General features: G+C 38.1%; 1 protein-coding gene across 4 annotated transcripts in view; it reads left to right on the forward strand.

The window, feature by feature from the left end:
* The window catches only part of LOC107041439 (CCR4-NOT transcription complex subunit 6-like), a 541,863-nt gene that overhangs the window by 80,955 nt on the left and 440,984 nt on the right, over nucleotides 1-19,924 (forward strand). The window lies entirely within an intron of this gene.

Here is a 19,924-nt window from a genome sequence, read left to right on the forward strand (position 1 = left end):
AGAGAGAGAGAGAGAGAGAGAGAGAGAGAGAGAGAGAGAGTGAGAGAGAGGAGGGATTGCACACGAGGGTACGAGTGGTTTGTGTGATGGAGAAGCTGGATTGAAGTCGTCAGAGGGTGAATCGGCCATTTTTTTATTCGTTTCCCGTGCTCTCGCCCTCGTCTTTGTTTTCCTTTTGCCCGGAAAATGCCAATAGGCATTTGGGACGCAGAAAAAACGGGAGGAAAGTCTCGTTGTTGAGTTGCGGTGGAATTCCTTTTTTTTTCTCTCATCTCACACATACGCACACGCCCTGGCCACATGGGCGTCCCTCAAACCGATGATTAATCATTCCTCTGTTGGGCCCCGATGACGACGGTTCGCTAAAGTGAGAAAGATTATACTCACGTGCCTTGGGTGTGCGTGTATACTGGAGTAATAAAAAAAATACACCCCACAGGCGACTTCTTTTCCGCTTGATCGCTCAGACTCAACCAATAAGTGTCAAATAACTCCTCCGTCTGGTGAACGTTTTATTCTTTATTCTCCATTCATTACAATTTTATTTCCTCGTGGGGGAGAATAATTGCGAAACTAGTGGAGGGTACAAATGGAACACTGTTGGTGAAAAATTGAAATTTCATGGACAGTTGACTATTATTTTTTAGAAGAGTGAAGTTGAATTCAATTGAGGGGGAAAAATCATGAAATTTCGCTGAAAATTCAGCGAAATTCTGGATTTTTCAGCTGCAAGGAGACGAGAACTCCTCAGATTACTCGGATTTTCAATCAAAACGTGAATATTCAGGGCCAAAATACGATGAATTTTCAATTAATTGGAAATTCAAATATATGTTTACTCAGATTCTCCCGATTTCTATCAATTTTCATGGAATAATTGAACTGAATGTACAGTTTTCATCGAGTTTTCCGTGAAACTCGGAATTTTGAATTACGAAATTCCTTGAAATTTCAGGGAAAATCCTGGGTAACATGATCACCTGAATAGTCACGTATTTTTGGACTGAAGTCTTGTCTCCGTGTTGCTTTTTTCGTTTATTAATTCATCTCGATCTGTGGAAACTAGTGTGGCCCGGTGGTACGTTAACTCGTGTGACGAAGTAAGATTCTGGTGACGTTTGCCTGTTGAGGGCGATCACTCGTTCGACCGCTCATGTTGATCAACCGGATCGTCGTGAAAACCAATCAATAAATGTACTGTGATAGCGATACGAGTCGAGTGTCCGGCGGGAAAAATAGACCGAGTGTTGAGGGAATTCAAAGGCGGAAGAACGGATGCTGACGACGTGGATCGATCAATGCTATTTATTACACTGTTGGAATTTTTATTTTATTCATAAGTAAGAACAGCTTGTGCAATTAAATTAAATTGTCCAGGGGATTTTTTATTCATCAAGGAAATCAACAGGATTGAGTTTTTCATGGTACAAGATCATTGAATATTTCAGAAATTAACTGATTCTTTAATAATAATACGCATGGAAATTTTGTTGAAAAAATTTGAAATCTCATGGACTGTTAAATTGACTGGCAGGGGAAAATCACGAAATACTCGAATGCACTGAAAATTCAATGGAATTCCGAATTTTTGAACTGCAGAAAGACGAAAATTCTACCATTTACTTGAATTTTCAATTAATTACAAACTCAAGAATATCTTTACCTGAATTTTCCTTTTTTCTATTAACTTTCATAGAATAATTGAACTAAAATTTACTATTTTCATTTACACTCATATGGTAGTAATTCTCATGAGAGTAACATTGACTACGATTTAGGGGAAAGATGACTGAAATTTCTCAACTTGATTGAATTTTCAATGGAGCATGAATATTCAGAAACAATGACATGAATTATCAATTTTTCCCTGAATTCTCCAGAGTATTTCAGTGATGTTTCAGATCATTCGAACAGAAAATCAGTGGAATGTATGATTTTTCAACGACAAGCTTTTCTGAACTTTCATAGAAAAAATAACATAATAAAAATTCCGGGATTTAGCACGGAAAATTCAGGCGACAATTTTTATAGAGTCTACTTTCCTATATCACTCTCAATTTTACCTATGAAATTCTTTGAAATTCCAGTGGTACTAGATTGGAATAAAAATTTTAATTAAAAATTTTCATCAGTGCGATACCCACCGCGTTAAAATAACTCACTTTCGCTTCATTTTCATTTTCATCGATTTCTGAAATTGAGGATGAAAGCTTGCATCGATCCCCGTCTGCGGGTCCTCGCGTTTCGCGACGTGATCGTTCGGCCACTCCAGTCTCCTCGGCGAAACATAAAGTCTACCCCTCCCCCACCCCCTCCCCACCGCGAATGATGCACACTCGCCCTCTGTCTCACACTGGCAACACCAACGGGTTTCAATCCTCGAATCACACCGGAATATCAACACCATATTTGGTACACTGGATAATTGCAAATGTTATAACCTGTAGCGGACGGGCGAGACATCGATAAAGCGCCGAGTACGGCACATGGAAATGTATCCCTGTTCTGTTGATTCCTCTCCCTCCGCCTCCTTACACCGTCTCTTCGCCACAAGCGGTAACTTGTATATTCGCCCTTGTGCATGACACTTTGCAAGTATAATTATCTTGAAAATTAGTGGTTAACAAGGGAGGGGCCCCACGAGTTGCTATACGAGATGAGACAGGGGTTTCGAGTGTCACAGTGTGCAATGTGGATTTTAGGGAAATGACGTTAGGCGAGAGGAGGTTTACCTTGACATTGATGATGACACTGTATCAAATTAAATTGATATTTAATTAAGACATTGAGTGAGTGGTGAATGCATTGATGCGAATCGATGAATTATTGTTCGGAGAATTGTGGAAATTGTGGACCACGAGCGAATTCAGGTGTGACTTCGATCGTGGCCCGAATTATTATTGTAAGATGTGATGAATTGGGCGATTGGTGGACTTGACAATTAATTTGTTTGACACAAGTGAATGCACTCGGATACGGTGTGATGAGAGGCTAACGTTGGTGGAATTTATTCATTGGCTGGCATATTCTGATGTTCGTGTTTTTTACTTATTTCATGTCTATACAGTTTTCTCTCAGCCAGTATAAACAAATGGAGTACACCGAGAAATAAAAGATGCAATACTGTTTGTATAATTAGTACTTGTTTTTGTTATTTGTGTTATTCATTCCCTTGATATTTTTACGAGCTGGAGGCAGACGGAGGCAGTTGGGGGAACTTCCGGAGTTTGTTGTGGGTGGGGTGTTTAAGACTATTGAATTTTTTAGGTGGATGGTGGGGGGGGGGGGAGAAAATTATGTATACTTTGATCCTATGGATAGCACTTTTCGTGCTACTTTGCATTGAACACTAGGAGGCAAGTTGACTCGCTCACTTGGCACGAGAATTTCTGGCGGCTCGAGTTTTATTTCGCTCCAGTTACTTTGGAAGTTCATTTCTACAAATTTCATCGTGCAGTTTGCAATGCATTCAGTGAATCCTTGGAGGTTTTGGTTGGGCGACTCTTGGTGTCTTGTTGGGGTGATTTGTTATTTTGGGAATGGAGAGACACACTGGAAAAAAAATTAGATTTTTCACGTGAGAATATTTGATGGAGTGGAACAGATTTACTTGACATTTAATACCTGCCTGTGTTTTGGTGGAAATTTTCGTGTTTATTTACAAGTAAATTTATTCAACACGGCAAAAGATCTTTTCAGGGAAACGTAATTCTTCGGCAGAACTAAATTTTTCTCTCAGTGCAGGTTCCGGAATTTTCCGGGGGAAATGTTTTGATGAAAATTATCTCGAGAGAAAATTGTCTCAGAGTTCAAACATTCAAAAAAAAATCAAACGTGCCAATTTTGCCGCATCCACCTATTATTTCGACGGAATAATTGAATAGATATTTACAGCTTCCATAGATTTTTCCATAAAATTCTGAATTCTCAATTGCAAAATTCTTTGAAATTTCAGTAGAACTATAATGGGACAGAAATTTCAATCAATTTTACCGGAAATTTCAGCCATAATTCTTAAACAATTTCCTATCCATCAAATTTTGTACACACAGGAACTAGAATTTTTCTTGTGCTTTATTAAAACAATTAACGCAGTTTTATTTATTTGAAATTTCCCACGTGTAGCTACAATTTTTTTCCTTTTTCAAATAATATTTCAGAATCTTTCCGGTACTTTTCTCTCCATGTAGGAAAACCTGTGGGATTATTACTATTTTTCGCGGATGAGGTAGGTGAGGGCATGAAAGATTCATCACCCAGTGGAGAAAACTCATCCAACTTTTTCACGATCATGAATCTGAATAAAAATGGCAAATGATTTTTCTGGAAAATTCAGTTAATTTGAACTTGATATGTTTTATAATTCTCGATGTAGTGAATTTCGTTCCACAGTGGTTTGTCGAATTTTATCAAGTGAGAAATGAAGTTTTCCCTCGCTTTGAAGACTTCCTTCCAGAATACCATTAAATCTTCATCAAGACATGAAAGCAAAATTCCGCATGGAAATCTAATCTCCCGTGATTTACTCAAGTCCCAAGCATTAATTACCGCATTTGAGGCTCAAAGTGGGGTATAGTGGAGATCATAAATGTACATCGCGTGTTTATTTGGACACTCGGTACCGGGGATTAACTTTCTGGAGTTTAGTGTCTGGTACTGACAGCAACTTCAGCGCATGGAAATTGTTTCGTGAACATATTATTCAAGCCCTGTAAGGCATCTTCTTGAATTAGACATATTGTTGTTATTTCAAGAACACGTTTCCAGTTGTTGTTGTTATTGAGTCATGGAAAAGATAAATTCTAGTAAATTGTATTTTAATAAATGAACAAATCTATCCCCAATTTTCAAACTTCAGACGAAATTCTAAAGATTTAAGATATCGCTAGGAATTAATGACAAAGTCGCTTGATTTTAGGTTTTTTCATTCGTTAAATTTTAGAATATATTCTGTATATACTTGAATTGTCCTGATTTTCATTGAAAAATTGAATTGAAATTTGCAATTTCCATTCATTTTTCCATTAAATTTTACAATTTTCAATGACAAAATTTCTTGAAATTACAGTGGAAATATGAGGTGATAAAAATTTCCAGGAAGTGCCTGGAAATTTTAGCCAATAATTTCCAACAGTGAGACAGAAAATTAGTTCTGCCGAAAAATCATGTTTCCTTGAAGAGATCTATTGTCATATCACAGTTTCATTCCATCAAATATTCTCACGTAGAACATATAGTTCTTCGGTAGAGTGAATTTTTTCTCTCAGTGAACAGTGTATACTCATATCTAGTCTGAAACTACTCGAATCATGAATTATTTATCGCCTGCAACTGATTGGATTCGAGTGATCCCACGCCATGTCTCCACACCTCGCCAAAGATCCAAAGAGGCATCTCCAAAATTCTATTTAACAAACTCCATACCCACTCCTTTATGGATAATTTATCTTGTCGTCACACTCATCATTTTTCCCCATAAGTTTAATCAACAACTTCGCTGCCTCCATCCAATCCACTTGTCACTCAAAAACTAGCCAGAAGCATCTGGCATGAGACGCCAAAATACACCCGGAGTGTAAGTCAGGGGCCCTCCCCTCCCACCATCCTCCCAGGGAGTTTAAATCCACAACTGAGGATGAGAAAGGCCAGGGGTGTGTTGAGAGATTAACGATCGTTTTCACAGCAAGCCGAAGTAAAGACCGACTGAGTTATGAGAAATCCTCTGGGCAACCCCAGTCCCTCACTCTCACCTCCTCCAACTGTATGCCCCAATGGAGGTTAATCGTGGCGACCGTTTTATTCCTCCAGCGCTTCTAGCTTTTACTCCATTCGTGACTGCTTTGCATAAAACGAGCCGCGCGACGGCGCCCGGTTTCACAATGCATCCCAATCTCAACCTTCTCATTTTCCATTTCCTCTTGTACTTTTCCTTCATTCCGAGTTTACGAATGCCGAGTTTATTTCTATTTGTTTTCGCATGGCTTTTTTTCGGTTAGGTGGAGCGATATACGCGTGTTTTTTTGCAGCGAATTGTCGGGGGTTTTCTCACGTTAATCTGGTTTCTATTGATACAATTGTCTTGACGTGCAACACCGTTAAAAATTTTCCACGGAAAGTTCAAGGAATTTTGTCATTGAGAATCCCTAATTTCAGGGAAAATTCGTGGAAACTGTAAATTTCAGATGAATTATTGCGCGGAATTGGCGAAAGAGCAGAAAAATTCAGGGAAATCTCTTCTTCAATTCCAGATTCCTCTGAATTTTCAGGGAATTCCGTCAAAAAGTGCTGGAATTTTAATCATTTTAGACGAATTCCATGATAATTCAAGGGAATTTGGTAGAGAATAATCATTTTCATTCGAAAATGCATGTAAATTGTGGAATTATTGTCTACTTGCCACAAAAAGTTTAAACTTTACTTAAATTTTCAGAGAAACTTTAAATTCCATTGACTTTCTCTCCTTAAATCGAAATTAAGCCCTTTTTTCGGAAAATTCAGTCAAATTTTTTGAACAGTGAGGGCACTGTATCTTCACTTCGTGAAATTTGTTACCGAATAACAGTTCCACTGTACATTTAAGTGAATTCGTAATTGAGAATTGATAACGGAATGAAAAAATCAATAGAAACTGCAAATTTTAGTTCAATTATTCCATGAAAATTAAGAGAAATCAGGGAAAGTGTGGTAAATCTCTTCTTGATTTTTCCATTCATTCAAAATTCATGCAAGTTGGCTGAATACCCATATTTTGAGTAGAAATTGAAGTAAGTCAGGGGATTCTCTTCTGCCGGCTGCTAAAAAATAGGGAATTCTACTGAATTTTCAGTGAAATCAGAAATTGATGATTTTTCCCCAAAAATAACTACTAACTGTGCAATTGCGAAAATAGCTCATTTTCCATTCACTCATAAATTATTTCCGGTAATATGAACCCACGATAAATCACCCTCACCTCCTCCCCCAATTTATTTTTTTTCCACGGTACACTTGATTCAACCACGTTGGTCATTTCACCGTTGGAAATCGGCTTTTCCATGCTGATCTAAAGCCCTGAGTATGCGCCATGTGCTCATGATTAATCCGTACAGACGTGGCCACGCGGTTGCTTCTCTCATGTCTGCATGTGTATACGGTGATAGGCCAAACGTAGAACACGCTGTCTATCCAACCAGTCATCCAGTTCGTCCTACTCCTCCCCCCAGGTCCCCCCGAAATTCTAGGCCGCACGGGGCTGTTCCTCTCCATCGTAACAAACGGTGGAGCTCATCCGAGTGCTGTTGGCACTCGTGGGGTAATCGAGGCCAGCCGTGTAGAGCGTTGAAAACGAGTCCAGAGAGTCCGACAACAAATAAAAAACAACTGTCCCTGAAAAAAGTTGGGGCAAAAATGAATCGAGTTTGACCCGGTGTACTTGCCAGGATCGATTAGGGCAGGAGTACGGAACTGATGTACGAGAATTTGAGGAAAAGTCATTGAAACGCGGAAGAAGAGAGGAAAGTTTAACAATTGTTCCCGAATTGAGAAAACTGTTCTGGAAATTATTCCTTGCATTAAATAAAACAGGAAAAATCAAATTTATCCTAAATTGTATTATTTTTTACTGGAGGTATTTCACTTTTTGGATTTTAGGAGTAAGTTTTAACAGGAATTTGTATCCGTGCAATGGTATATGAATTTAAGGCTCAAACTTTCTCCATTAAATGAATTGCTTTGGATCGAATAAATGGGTTCAGTTGAATAGTTCGTAATAAAGCTCTTGTTCAGAGTAACTTTATTTTTATATGCATTTTTACTCACATTAAATTAATGGTTTTTGAAATGCAGTCAAACGTTGCTTTATCCAAATAAAGACTTCATTGTTTAGAAATAAAATCGCTGCTCCTCAAGGGGAAGGGAATTAATTTACTGACATGCCTTTTGAGAAAAAAAAGAGAAATTTCACGAAGAGTTATTTCTGATTCGATTTAAGGGGGGAAAATGATGAAATTTCAAATTTACTGGAAATTTAATGGAACCCTGAATTTTTTTGCACTAGAACGACGAAATTTCTTCAATTTACATGAATTTTCAATCGAAATATTCATATTCAGTACTAAATGATACTGAATTTTTATTTAATTGAACATTTATACATATATTTACCTGAATTTTCATTATTTATATCGATTTTCATGGAGTAATTGATCTGAAATTTAGATTTATCCTTGATATTGTCATAAAATTGTGAATTTTCAATGATAGAAGCCCTCATTTAATAAAAATATTTAAAAAATGTACCCGAAATTTCTGCCGAACATCTTATTGCCTAAATTTTCGTGATCTGTATCAATTTCCATCGAATTATCGAACTAACATTTACGATTTCCACTGATTTTTCTTATCAAATCACGAATTTCCAGTGACGAAAATCCTTGATATTTCAGTGGAATTATCAGTTGATAGAAATTTCCAAGGAATGTACCGCAATTTTCGGCCAAAAATATCCAACACGGTACAATAATTCTTCATTCTGATGAAATAAACCAAACCCGGGTTTTTATTTCCTATAATTAGAACATTTTCATCAAGATCACTACATACTTTACCAATTTCTACCAAAAGAGGTGTAAAAATGAATTTTAAAAATTCAAATGAAGAGTTTCATTCGACTCAGATACATAATTTCCCGTTAAGTGTGCCGCGCTCCCCAAACCAGCTGAAAAAATTCTTGCAACCCATAAAAAACCGGAGGCTTCCATATTACCACCGAACATAAAGGCTCGAGTGTACGCCCCTCAAACTTAACGCATTTTACCCTCACCTCAGCGAGGATCGTAGACCACGTGCCCAGTTTTCCCCAGCCACTTAATTGCAGAATATAATCCGCAGCCGTATGCAGTATCCGGTGATTAACCTCGACGCCTGTCTTATCAGTATCGTAATATCGTATAGATATAATGCGGGTGTACCCCATAAACGTTGAAAAAATCTCATTGAATTCAAATGGATCCGCTTCAAATGCCTGAGAATGTTGTCCTATCTCTCCGTAATCACTTACTCAAAAAAAAAGGGAAAAATGTTGAAAAAAGAGTTTTGAAAAACGACAGGAGATACTTGGAGTGCGTAGATGTGCGTTATCAGGGCTCTGGCGTTCCTCTTTCACTGCGAATTGCCAATATGCACCAGGCACTTCATAACCATCCGCGAAACGAACCGTAATACCGGGTTTTTCAATGAAACAGAAGAGAGGACAAGGGGCAGGAGAGGAGTGCATAAAGCCACGACGAAAATCGATATTCGTACTCTCGCTGTGTCAGCGGATATCGCTTCATTTTTTTTCCTCCCTCCCTTTGCGTGTATACATGCACATGTACGTACGCCCACGTTCGAGTTAACTTGCACGGTCCAGCGTCCGTGGGTTACACGTTTATATGCACCCGGGTTTTACTCGTTCGCGCTTGTGGCGCATATACTCGATTTCTGTCTCACTTTTGGCTTTCTTCCGGGATCACTTCGAGGGGTTGTACGGCAGCGTGTGCGGGAAGGGGTTTGAGGGGCGAAACCGTGTGCGACAAATTACAACAGCTAATTTTCGAGATTTACGTTAAGGTTCAGGGGTTGTGAGATTTTTGGGGAGGATAAGGAGTGATTCTGTGGTTGATAATGATGGAAATCGGGATGGAATCGGTTGATTTGGAAATCGGGGAGTTGAGTTAATTTAATTGAGAATATTATTTTCAGAGTTCAAATACACTCTTGAAGGTTGCAGCTAAGTCTCGTGAAGGCGTAAATTTTCTTTTTGGTAAATTATAATCGAAACACTGGTAAAAATTTTTAGCTAAAATTTGCGATCCAATTGCAGGTAATTTTAATCATAAGGCAGTTCCATTTGGAATTGTACAAAATTTCATATTTGATAATTCAACATTCAAAGGAAAAATTAATGGAAACTGTAAATCTTGGCGTCATTTGGTATTGAATATTTATATCTACTTCACTGTCACTCCCCCCAAAATAACTCATCAAATTCGCTTAAAAGTTAAATTTATTTTTAATGCATATCAAGATGAATTCATCGACTTGGTTCATGAATTTCAATGTTGTTGGTTCCAGCATTTCCAATGAAACTGTCGATTTCGAATCCAATCAACTGATTAAACCTGTTTAATGCAGAAAAATTCATCATTTATCCCGCACTTGCCGATTTCAACGGAATTCGTGTCCCCCAGGTTTGTCAAGTCCTCAATTCTCTCCGAGTATTCCACGTGCGTTTCAACGACATCGAATTTCGTTCAGCCCACCTAGGCCGGACGCACGTACCATTTGGATTCGTTATTCTCGTCTACAAGTCTCCACTCCGAAGAGAATCCGAGAAGAAAACCTGCCCCAAGTGTTCTTACCTTCCGGTTAGAGTGACGTCTTGAATAAGAACTCATGTAAAAACCTCTTTTTCACGACCCTCGTCTCGACACCAGGATAATTGGTGAGATTTCATCATCCCAATGGGGAAGAAATTACGTTTAACCGAGGTGGCGCCAGGGGCTTTTCGTCCGCCCCTCAACTTTACGCTTCATTTACCATGTAACTGCGAGTAATAATGCATTGGGCGACATAACCCAATGTACCTTGTAAGCCGCCCATTCGTATTATGCAGGTGATGTTACGTTGTTAAACAGTTGTATCTACTCATCCGTATGGAATTATCTCCATGGCGCCCCATTCGATTGCATCACACCAGCCAATTGTAAAATTTCATTTCAACGCATATGCAGTGTTGAAATTTTTTGGGTGAAATTTCCACAAGTAATACCACGAGAGCTTCAAAATTATCAAGCAATTCCCGATAGGTTCGTTGCAAACAACCGAAGGAGTCAAGTTTTTCAGGTTAAAAAATCACGAGTGCGAAGCACGAGAATCGGAGAAAAAATATTTTCTCCGATTCAATCAAGTATCCAGTTGAGAATTCTGAAAATCCTCTGAATTGTTGCGATTCAATTTTTTTCTCATGTAGCATTTAAAAAAACGCATGAGATGAGTATTCCGACGGTTTTATCTCTTTTAATAAGAAAAAATACATGAAAGTACAAAGAAAACTTTGTCTTTCAATGCTTGAAAAATGTTTTCATATCATTTTACACTGCACTCGCTTTCATCCTTCAACTCTCTTTCATCCCAATTGAACAATAATCCTCCTTTTTCAAATGAAATTTCCCATGCGGAGGCCGTAAAAAAAGGAGAGAGAAGAGGGAAAAAATTGTTACGTATTGTGCTACCGCCAGGGTGAAATCGACGCTGGGTTTTACATCAACGCAATTTGCGGATTCGCTGACGTATTCAAAATGAGGCAAAAAGGTATTCACGGGAAAAAAAGAAAAGGAGAGAGGAATAATAAAAAAAAGGTAACGAAACAGAGAGAATAAAACGCAGAACGGAAGAACATGAATGGGAATCAGATGACTCGGATCCGCGTGAAATGAAAACGTTGTATGCACACAGTGCCTATAGTTTATTCTCCCTCTTGTACCCCTTTCCCGTTTCTCCATTGTGTCGGAATGAATATAACCGTGAGCCGCGCCAACGGTCGTCAAACTACTGCCGTTTCCTGATTCAAAACTTTCCCCTCGTTTTACCAATGTGAAAACGTCACTGAGTAACGCGTTAGCAATATGTCGGCAGTGGTCTCATTTCAGTTTCCTTCATTCTCTGTGTTGTCATCCCCCTTGAGTCATGTATTTCTCATTTATGCAGCGGGGAGGGGGACAAATAACGTAATCTAGTCGCGTGTGGGTCTGGAGGAACGGATGAAGTTCAAATGCTTCTGTTCCGTCAGTCTCGATGAAGCTGATGTTTCATTGAGTCGTTGAAGAAAATGATTCATTGTTGGAAAAAACTGAACTTTCGTGGATATATAGTTGAGTTGTATGCTGGTAAAAATTTTACACTGAAATTTCAAGGAGTCTTTTCATTGAGAATTTATAATTTCATGGAATAATATGGAGAAATTGTAAATTTCAATTTAATTATTCCGGAAAAGTTAGTAAAAAATGGGGAAAATTCAGAGAAATCCGTCGTTGAATTTCAGATTCCTCTGAATTTTTAGGAATTTCGTCAAACATTCTTGCAATTCCAAGAACTTTAAAGGAATTCCCCGGTAATTCAAGGGAATTTAACAGTGAATAATCATTTTCACTTGAAAATTCATGTAAATTGTGAAATTTCCGTCTTCCTGTCGTTAAACAATTGGGACTTCACTGAAATATTCGGGAAACTTGAAATTTCATTAACTTTTCGTCCTTTAAATGGAATCCGAGGTTTTTTTCCGGAAAATTCCGTTAAATTTGTTCAACGACTCTGATTATTGGCCAGTTTTCAATAAATCTCTCGAAATCTAAGGAAGATGGCGACATTGTTATCATGACCTTTTTTCTAGCCCTCAATTCGCTCTGCAAAAAAGGTCATTATCAAAAATTTCGTTATCTCCCGCAAATTCGAAGATATTTCTCGAAAACTCAGGAGCTACGGACTTGAACTGTTTTACCGCTTCGCTGCTGAATTCAATTTATGGGGAAAAAATCATGATATTTGATATTTCATTCATAATTTTCTGAATTATGATTTCGACCAATCAGCGTAGAGTATTCTTAGTCACACAACACGTTTCACACTGATAATTTCCATTTACCCTGTCGTTTATTTTCTACTAATTTTACAGATTTTATTAATATTCATATGAAATGTGTCACGTAACCGAAATCACATCCTTTTTCCGCAACTTTGTTCTTCATGTATCCCCTGAAAGCAAAAAACATTTAAAAAACTCCATTTTCACTGAAACCTCTAAATGAAATCTGCAAAATTACGCGACCTCCACTGAAATTTAACCCCAAAAACCCAAACACATCAACCAACTGCTCGTTAAAAAAAAATAGATTGCCCCCGATACTGTGGAATCATACACAAAATCCCGTTGTTATTATTATTCTCCATGTTAACCGAACTTCCAATCGGTTAAACTGTAGTCAATATTTTTCATCTTGATTGGACCCGCACAAAGAGAATTAGTAACTGATCGCCGCTGGTAATTATTTTTTACCAAGCACTCACACAGCGATAATAATCAATAAAATATCATGGATAAAATCTCGAATATCAATTCGTGGACATTCGATGCCGACAAAAATGTAAAAAACGAACGATGAATAAGCCCTTCGTATTTTTGCACCCGTTATTATCCGCAGTTATGCGCGAAGCTTCAAAACCACAATCGTAATTCCGATGCACATAAAAATGTGAAAATTATTCAACTTGCATCGAGAATATCCCCGCAGTTATCCAATGATCACAGCGAAGAATGGCGCACCATATATATGAAAACGACAGAAGTACAGTTGTTCGATGAAAGGAGTTAGCACTCACGGTAGAATTTTCTAATAAAAATTAATGGAGCGTAGTGGGTGAGACCAGACGACATCTCCCCCCTGCCTTTCATTTCGGCTATTTCCCTTGACTTTTTCCAAAGTGATTTCGCGCTTCACCACTTCCTCCATTTGTACTCCTTCCCGAAATAAAATTTATCTCTACAAGTCTGAGTAGCAATAGAATAACCTTTTTGCTATTGAAAGCGTTCAAGATTAATTCAGATTAATTCTGAAACGTGGAATTATTGTTTGAAACGATTACTCCCACCTACGTATTACAGCCAATGGGTATTCTATTACCGATCAAGTTGAAGTTTAATCCGGTTCACCCACTTGAGCGATTTTACTAGAGTCTTTAGCCTTAAAATCCCACCAGGAAATCCTGAGAGTTGACTGAAGGATACTAACAGCCAGCTAACTGCTGGACGAGTCAGAAATACAAACAGTTACTTGTCACCTGTTGATAAAAGTTTATCCGCAATTACATAGAATATTCAGGTCTCTAGTTGTGACCAACTTTGGTCTTTCACTGTTAAAAGTTATTGTCTGAATTATCCAGTGAGAGGGGAAACTTACAGTTCATGGAAAAATTTCTAGGAAATTTTGACGAAATTAAATGTTGTAAATCATCTCATTCAAAAGGGGAAAACCATTCCAGTCTGAATTTGAAAAAAAGACGATTTATTTTGGCTCAGAGTACACCCAGAGAGATATTCCATTAAAATGAAATAAAAGTCTTCAATTGTTGTGTTCATTGCAACAATATTTTTATGGAACACCATAAACTCATACATTTATTTTAAATGTAAATAAATCTGTAGAGCAACCGTATAAACGATTTATTCAATCTAAATAGAGCATTTTTATATGCAAATAAATTCGTTTTATTTCCCGTCTAAATACACAGTTTAACAAAAATTGAAATTTGATTTGAGTGCGACATTTCACTAGATTTAGGTGGAAAAAATCATGAAATTTCAACTTTCACGAAAAATTCAATAGGATTTCTATTGTTTAAACAGCGAGAAGACGAAAATTCTCAATAAAAACGTCAATATTCACTGCCAAATTACGCTGAATTTCTCATTTCTATTATTTTCCATGAAATATTAAAAATAGAATCTACAGTTGCTATTGATTTTTTCATTAAATTATGAATTTTAAATAACAATATTCTTTAAAATTTCAATGGAACTGTACTTGACAAAAATATTCAGATACTGAATATAATAACACAACTGTTTCATTTCCAACCAATAACGTCCATTTGAATCAAAGAATAATTTCTGTATATTCAAAAAACTATTTATTCTAAACAAAAAGTCACATAAAACTCAAATTTAAGTATGAATAAAAGCTCTACCACGAGCTTCTTAAATAAACTCCTTAACTTAATTCAAATGAACCATTTTCCTTTGTGTAGTTCCCAAGATATTCATAAATTACATTGCAAAAACTACAACAGTTTCCACCTCCATCAAGAGCTAATCCCCCAAACAAAAAAAATGTCTCAAAATTGTCCTTAAATCGCGCAAAATATTCTCCTCTCATCTCTCTCAAAATAAATAGTCTCAACCCCCTCGAATAACGACAAACGCTGCTCACCCCCATCTCCGCTAACTGTCAGTGCACCTGAACCCGCCATAACGTCTCATGACACGGCCCAGTTCCTCCTCCGAGAATAAAACGAAATTGCCTAGCAGAGACACCACTTGAGTGTCTCCCCGCCTCCCTCGCGACGGAAAATGTCTCGATGTTATGCAATGGATGAAAGAAATGTATCGCGGGGATGCGTCTGGAGTGCGCCTCATCGACATCCCGACGAGTTAGTGGAGAGATCTCTCCACTCCGCGTGATGTTCTGCATAAATATACCCGACGGTGTGCATACCGTATTTTTTTTCCATTCCTCTGTCACAGTCTACGCGTGCACAGATCTCCTCTCTCTCTCCTCATCCTGTGCACACGTTCTATATGTATTTCCCGGAGGTGCGGTGTGCCAGGGCTCTTATGCGAAGGCGGTGCACATAACTGGAGAGCGGCACAGTTATCGTATATGGCAACAGATCTTGCTTATAATAATCATCCTTGTGTACAGCTACGTACGTTCTACATACTGTCTTGGCACTACTCCGAGCATTCACCACCGACAATCTCTCTCTCTCCCTTCGCCATCCCTCGACTTCATCTATTCAACTCCTTTTATTCTCTCGTTTTCGCATGTACGCAGACGTTATAACCACGTGGCATCTGCATTTTCCCTTCACCTCGTGTGTCTCACGTCAACTCGACAAGGAATAAACCCGGAGAACTCTCATCCACGGGTTCGAGAGAGGGAAGAAAAAATGACACAGTTGGCGGGGGAGGGAAATGTATGAAGGAACGAGGCAACATGATGTAGAGACAACGAGCCAAGTCTCGTATCTCTCATGCACATCGTATATTCCATAGTTGGATGGCTCGCGAGTACTGTGCATATGTGCAAGACACTTTATTTTGCCGGCCGGTAATTGCTAGTGCTTTATTAGGTCAGACTGTCGCAGCCGGATGGATGGGTGGAATCCTGGAGGTGGTGGATATCACTGGGACTCTCACGATCGTCATTACGGGGTTTGAGTCTGTTTAGTGTTAGGAATCAAGTATTATTCTTGATTCCAGTGGACACTGTTGAAAATTTTTGTTTGAATTTTCTGTGCCGAATTTCGGAAATTTTTATGGAGGGAAGTTCCACTGAAATTTCAGGAAATCTTGTCGTTGAGAAATCGGATATTTCGTTGATTTGCTGTTCAAATGATCTGGAAATCAATAAAATACTTGATTTTTCAGTTCAATTATTCGGTCAAAATTCAGAGAAAAATTGAAAATTGCATGTCATTTTGTTTCTGAATATTCATGTTCCACTGACAATTCAATCAAGTTGTGAAATTTCATTACACTGAGAAAAAAAAATTGCTTTTGCCAAGTATATTTACAATAGTGAACGTTGATTCTGTTTTTACTGACCCTCTAATGCCAATGAAAAGACGGTGGTGACAGAAAAGACGAAAAAAAAATTTTCATTTTCACGTGGGTCAAGGGTCAGGGTGAAAGTCGATTTTCGCAAAAATTGAATTTTTTCTCCATGTGAAGGTGGATTCTGCATTTTCTACCGATTCTGATGCCAATGAAACCCCTGGAGGTGCGACAAATGTCGAAATAAATTTTTTTTTCACCCGGAGCCAGAGGGTCAGATCTTGGATTTTTCCAGGGGGAAAGTCGACTTTCGCCAAAATAGATTTTTTTAGCCGGGTGAACGTTAATTCCGACTATTTAAGCAACGGGCTATTCAGAACTCTCAAAAGTATGTGGAAAAAGTGAAAACTGAAAAAAAATTTTTTTCACTCGGAGCCAAAGGGTCAGATTTTCGGTTTTTCCAGGGGAAAAGTCGACTTTCGCCAAAATAGATTTTTTTAGCCGGGTGAACGTTAATTCCGACTATTTAAGGAACGGGCTATTCAGAACTCTCGAAAGTATGTGGAAAAAGTGAAAACTGAAAAAGTTTTTTTTTTCAGATTTTCAAAGGCTCAGATTTTCCGTTTTTCCATGGGGAAAGTCGAATGTCGCCAAAAACGAATTTTTTAGCCAGGTGAACGTTGATTCCAACTATGTAAGCGACGGGCTATTTAGAACTCTCAAAAGTATGTGGAAAACGTGAAAACTGAAAAAATTTATTTTTCACCGAGGGCCAAAGGGTCAGATCTTGGATTTTTCCAGGGGGAAAGTCGACTTTCGCCAAAATCGTATTTTTTAGCCGGGTGAACGTTGATTCTAACTATTTAAACGACGGGCCAGTCAGAACTCTCAAAAGTATGTGGAAAAAGTGAAAACTGAAAAAGTTTTTTTTTTCAGATTTTCAAAAGGTCAGATTTTCGGTTTTTCCAGGGGGAAAGTCGACTTTCGCCAAAATCGAATTTTTTAGCCGGGTGAACGTTGATTCCAACTATTTAAGCGACAGGCTATTCAGAACTCTCAAAAGTGTGGAAAAAGTGAAAACTGAAAAAGTTTTTTTTTTCAGATTTTCAAAGGGTCAGATTTTCCGTTTTTCAGGTTGAATTAGCCCCACATTACCTAATCTTCCACTCAACTAAAAACCTCCCGCACTCCTCCCAAACTCATAATCATCGTCCGGTTTAGATTCTGATTCTTCTGTATCTCAACAGCCATATGATGTCGTTCGGCTACTAAACTTGATCCATTCAGCATCCGGGTTTCATCAAAAACCCCTCAGATCCCAGCCCAACTGGATCAGCCCCACCTAAATTCCCACTCACTCGAAGACCATGAATTCCCCATAGCCTCCATCCCGCTGCCCTTTAAGCTTCAACACGATAATAAACTCAGGTGTAACAACCAGCCGTGCAATGTCGAAATGCCTTGACTCTCGTGATATGTCACGGACAGTCGAGCAAGCGGAATCAACGGGAGCGGGAAGTGAGTGAGAGTAGCATGTGCCGCAGACAGGGGTACACATTGTGAACGGTAGATCGTGAGTCACAAGGAGAGAGGGATTTTGAAGAACTTCTACCTCGTGTCGCGTGATTCAGCCTCCTGCCTACACCGAGAAATTGTTTGGGATCATTAACAATAACCGAGTGATTTACGTTCTCCCTCGATGGTTGATAAATTTACGAGAGACTTCGAGGGTTCGCATGCCCTCATCGTAAAGACTATAGTGTCTTCAAGACGTCTTAGTTGAAAACATTTAACGTAAAAATATGTCTTATCCACTAACTTCGTGATGATTGAATTTTTTAATGTCTTAAAATAAGACGTTTGATAGACAAGACATTAACCCTAACAAGACGTTCAATGACAATAATTTTCTTTCAGTTTATGGAAGTTTTTATTTTCTCAAAGGTTTGGAATAGTGATGTGAGGGATATCAATTTAGTAACAACAATTATTTCATCCTTATTTTTTTAACTCCTCTCCAATTCTGCTTCGTGACCGCTATTTTAAACATTACCAAATCTCGATATTGAACCGTTACAAAACATTTTAAAGATCTGAAAAAAATTGCAAAGTTTACTTTTGGAGGAAGATTAATGGAATAATTTAAAAAAATGCAATTATTTAAAATGACGAGTATTTTCTATAAATATTCTATCATTTCAGTAGCGAAGTGGTCAAACGGTTGAAGTCAATTTAGTCTTGTGTTGAGTTTTCCAGAAATATTTTTGAATTTAAGGGAGACAGCGAAATTTTCCGTAAGTTTAAACAATTTCAATTATTTATTTATAAACACCGAATGTTAAAAAAATATATTTCTGTGAAAAATGTACTTTTAGTAACGCTAAATACTCATGATTTTTTAAAAAAATTTCTCGCGCAATTTAATTGAAAAATTTGATGATTGAAAATGGTTGAATCTATAGTGTTGTCTCTACTAAACTTCAAAACATATTTGGATATCCTTAATATCAGATACTAATACTTTTTCCAGTGCTGTGTTACCTCGCGTGGATCCACTAACTGGCGGTTCCCTCTCCCCTCCGTCTTTCTGTCTCACGTGGCCTTAATCAATGTTATCACAGGATTAACTGTGGAACGACGCCGGGTCGAAGGCCGTTGCACCTGAGCTGACGCTCTAGCCCATCCTACATCAACAGCTCCTGTATGTAACTCCCATCAGCCGCAGCTGAACTATCTTCCTCCGGTTCTCTCAGGGTTTCATACCCACGTGCAAATACCCCATGTCTTCCATCCCATTCACTGTATTCACCTGGATTAACGTCACTCCTACCCCCTATTTTCTGTCCATTAAATCGGAGATACTCAGTATTTCGAGGTTTAATTGAATTTCATTAACCCGACAGTTGAAGGTTTCATTAAAAAAATTAAAACCTCTTGAGTCTAATTTGATGTTATGAAATTGTAAAAGGGGGATGATGGTTAAGTTGGGAGAGTAGATTGGAAAGCTTTTCGTGCCAAGACTCCTGGGGAAATTGTTAAACCGCTGAACGATCTTCATGAAAGGATGTTCGAGAATTAGGGCCATCTCGTTTACCAAGCTGAGCACCCTATTTTCCCCGAACTACCACCAAAAACCGTAGGCTCTGGCTCAGGTCACAAGCTACACAGCTTTATTACCGTCTTTAATGTTGCTGCCAATAAAAGGGGGGATCCCAAGGGGAATAACCACACGGAAAAAAATACAATTTTTTGCTATAGGAAGATACATGAAGAAAAAATTTTACTATTTTTTATTTCGCGTAAAAATTACGGGTCAACACGTAAAAAAGACTTTTTGATGACTCATAAAATTTCCAGAAGTATAATAAAAATAGAAAATTCATTTCCTTACGGTACACTGTTAAAAATTTTTGCACTGAAATTTCCGGTATAAGTTGTGGGGATTTTCTGACAAGTAACATTGCCACTGAAGTTCAAGGAATTTTGTCATTGAAAGTTTATGTATTTATGGAGAAATCCGAGGGAACAGTGAATCTCAGTTTAATTACTTCGGAACATTAGGGAAAAATCAGGATA

The sequence above is a fragment of the Diachasma alloeum genome, unplaced genomic scaffold (genome assembly GCF_001412515.2).
Source record: "Diachasma alloeum isolate Michigan unplaced genomic scaffold, Dall2.0 Dall_scaffold_00365, whole genome shotgun sequence".
Taxonomy (NCBI): domain Eukaryota; kingdom Metazoa; phylum Arthropoda; class Insecta; order Hymenoptera; family Braconidae; genus Diachasma; species Diachasma alloeum.